General features: G+C 36.8%; 1 pseudogene; it reads left to right on the top strand.

Annotated features, from left to right (window-relative positions):
• The first annotated feature begins 579 nt into the window (after positions 1–579).
• Positions 580–3,243, top strand: LOC113780549 (annotated as a pseudogene).
• Positions 3,244–3,915: the final 672 nt, after the last annotated feature.

The raw sequence follows: 3,915 nt of genomic DNA, 5'->3' as shown, positions 1-3,915 counted from the left end.
GGGTAATTTTAACATTTTTAGAAGTTCCGTTACGAGTGATTATTTCCGTTACTTTGACACTTTAATCCAAACCATGAAGGGGTTATGTATAGCTTTTGAAACCATAGAAGGGTTATGTAAAAAAGGGGTAAACCACAGGGGGATAAAATGTAATTTACCCTAAAAAAAAATCTTTCAGCAACGACATAATTTGCTGTCCATCTTCGTTTTCATCTGTAAATTCATCAGTTGTAAATTCACATCCATCTTAATGTCTGGTCGTACTTTTTTTTCCAGTCTTATCTACCAGTGCATCTCAATTATATCAATTTCTGTTTGTTACTCCTTTGAGCTTTTTGAAAAAAAATACTACTAACATATCACGTACTTTGCACGTAATTATAATAAAGCAACCAACAGTTTTAGAGTGTAGCATCTCTATATGGAATGCCATCAAATTAACTTATTGCTTTAAGATTTAATTGCTGATATGCTAAGGCGCAAATCTTTCATGTTAAGATGAATATGTGTAGACTTCTTGACTAAGCATGAACATCAAAACCTTGACATTATGCTACATCGTACTACTGGTTCGTAATCATGGGGTTAGAGCCATAATCTTAGTTCAAATTTTCTTACGCAGAACTCTATTTATGCCATTTCATAAGAAAACTAAAAAATAGTATCGTCTAATTACAAACAGAACTTTACGATGAAAAGGCCAACAAAAATTATGGCAGTAATTAGCTTTAATTTATTCTATTTAATGTCCTTCGCACATGAATAGCCAAAATTTTCACATTTTACTCTTCTGGTCGTACCCATGTAAATTTTTATGAAGCACAAATAAATAACATATTCAATTTACAATTATATGAATGACTGGTCCAAGGCCCAATTTGTGGGAATGTAGAGCATGGCAAACGTTAGGATTGTGGACCTGAAAAGTACAGTTATAGTGTAGCACAATCTATAGCCGAAAACCATATCCATAATAAATCCTTTAAATGTACATTTGCATTTCCCAAAGGTGAATGTATCAATTTATGAAATTGAGTTTCATTAAATTAAACTCAAATTCCTTTATGGATTTTCTTAGGGATCTATCAAATTTTACACATGGCTTGGAATAGCCAATTGAATTCTGTAGCAAGTCAATTTTTGTGCAATCTGTGCCCACTGTGTTGATTAGACCATAGCCCGAACCTCATGAATAGTGCAACGTAGTATTGAATAGCACAATCTAGAAAAGAAAAAACTCATGTAGCCATAATTATTTGTAACTCCTTCAAATGTACTGGTACATTTTTTTTTGTGATGATTTTCTATATAAGTGGAATGGATAATTTGAGTGTCATTCAATTAAAGCTCAAATTCCTTTTTCGGGTTTCTTTAGGAATCTATGCAAAGATATGGAAAATTGTAAGCCAGCTTTTTGGCCGATCTATGCAATTGTGCTCATGGGAGCAGCCCTGTATTGTTTCTACGTTTTCTCTGATGTTTACAGATTGTCTTCCTCATCGTTTTCCCTTTTGCCAATTACTCCAGCCAAAATGCAGGAATCCAATTCTTCTCTGCCATTAGCTCCCATTTCTAGGGTACAAAACAAATTAGTCAAACCAATTTGGCAGGTCCCTCCAGCTGGTTCTAAGATGCCACCTCTTAAGACTTTCAAACTGAGCAAGAAATTGGTGCAGCAAAGAGTGAAGGATAACATCATAATAATTACCTTTGGTAATTATGGTTTCATGGATTTCATCTTAAACTGGGTAAAGCACTTGACAGAACTGAGCATCGAAAACCTTCTTGTTGGTGCCATGGACCCAAAACTGTTGGAGGCTCTTTACTGGAAAGGTGTACCAGTTTTTGATATGGGTAGCCAAATGAGCACAATAGATGCTGGCTGGGGCTCGCCAGATTGGAACAAGATGCAAAGGGAGAGAATTATCCTGATAGATGCTCTCCTCCCTTTTGGTTTCGAACTCCTGGTGTGTGATACAGATACAGTTTGGTTGAAAAATCCCTTGCCATATCTAGCACGTTTCCCTGATGCAGACATCCTGACATCCACTGATCAAATTGTACCGACTGTTGTGGATGACAGTTTGGACTTCTGCGACCAAATTCACGTTCATTACAATGTAGGTATTTTTCACTGGAGGCCAACAAATTCCTCAAAAAAGTTTGTAAAAGAATGGAAAGAGTTGATTCTAGCGGATCAAAATATATGGGATCAACAAGTTTTCAATGACATTATCCGCAGGAAATTAGGACCATATGTTGATCAAGACAGTAAACTTATTTATGCTTATGATGGAGAGCTCAAGTTCGGTTGCCTCCCATCAAGTATTTTTTGCAGTGGGCATACTTTTTTTGTCCAGAAGATGTATCAACATCTCGAACTCGAGCCTTATGCAACGCATACAACTTTCCAACCTTGTGGTACTGAAGGAAAGCATCATAGGTTTCGAGAAGCAAAACTGTTATACGTACGATCCACCAAGTTACTATGATGCCCCTGAAGGGTTCTTGACATTTAAACCTTCCATACCAAAGAATTTGTTACTAGATGGAGAGCATAACATTGAATCACACTTCGTTCTTGTTAATTACCAAATAAAACAAATTAGAACTGCATTTGCTATTGCTTCATTGCTCAATCGGACGTTGATAATGCCTCGTATATGGTGCAGGATGGATACTCTTTGGTTATTCCGTCCTGGAGACATGGTAGGCAGTATTATGAGACAACCTTTTATCTGTCCTTTGGATTATGTCTTTCAGGTTGATGTCATTATGAAAGGCTTGCCTGAGGATGAATTCGGACCATCGATAAGGATAAAAGAGTATTCTATACTTGACAATCCATCCATTCCCCAGAAAGTGAAAGATTCGTGGCTTGATGTATTTCTTTGTCAAGAGGGTTCGCATGGTTGTCAAGTTTCGTCATATGCTACTACAAATCGAACAGGAGTCGTTAAATTTCCCAAAAATAGCTCCGAAGAAACGTACAGGACTGTATTCTCACTATTCAAAGATGTCAAAGTCCTTCAGTTTTCATCCATGCAAGATGCCTTCATAGGTTTCACTGACAAGCCGAGAGAAGAAAAGTTCAGGAAACGTATGAAGGCATACATAGGTAGATGGTGTTGTGTGGAAGATCACTTTCCAGGCCATATATACTACGACATCTATTGGGATGAAAAACCTGGTTGGAAACCTGTACCACCTCAAACTCCAGAAGACGACCATCCACCTGAGTGAAGCTTCTTGTCCTAGTCTCTGATGATGTTGCTCCAATACCTAAACTGCTAGAGATGTTAATTTTGTTAATTGTACTAGTGAAATGAAGTACTTTTAGTAATCGCTCTATAATTGGCAACAAATGTTCATTTTCCTTTCTTTGGAGCAAATGGACCTATTTTATTAAAGAATGAACAAGTGAGCTGGAAGACGATAGCCTCTAAGTACATTAATTACAAATCAGATCCTTAGTGCCACTTAACCAGTGACAACTTGGCATCACTCCTTCATTCGTTACATTAATTAACAATTACGGTAGCCTATATGACACTATACATTCTACCTTCAAAACAAAGAGAAAATATCCTGAGATATCCCTTTTCAACCATAGATTAATCCTTGTCACATGAGCTCTCTCCTTACCTTTTTTCATCTTCCAACTTCATCTTCATCTAACTAATACACAAGAAAGGATGAACTAGCTAAAATTAAACTATCCTACACTATCTAAACCAAAAAGCTAAAAAAACCACATTTTTGTGGTGTTCCTTGCCCTCTCCAAGCCCTCCGTCGATTCTTGAAGCTAATGTGTTTATATAGAAAAAAATGGTTGTAGATCCACACCTTTACAGCTAAAAAGTCACCAAATTCGTCCCCCAAAAGAAGTGAAATAATGGAGATGAAACCAACTTG

This window comes from Coffea eugenioides, chromosome 8 (genome assembly GCF_003713205.1).
Source record: "Coffea eugenioides isolate CCC68of chromosome 8, Ceug_1.0, whole genome shotgun sequence".
In the NCBI taxonomy this organism is placed as follows: Eukaryota; Viridiplantae; Streptophyta; class Magnoliopsida; order Gentianales; family Rubiaceae; genus Coffea; species Coffea eugenioides.
The sequence above is the reverse complement of the archived record's forward strand: the minus strand, read 5'-3'. Positions and strand labels throughout refer to the sequence as shown.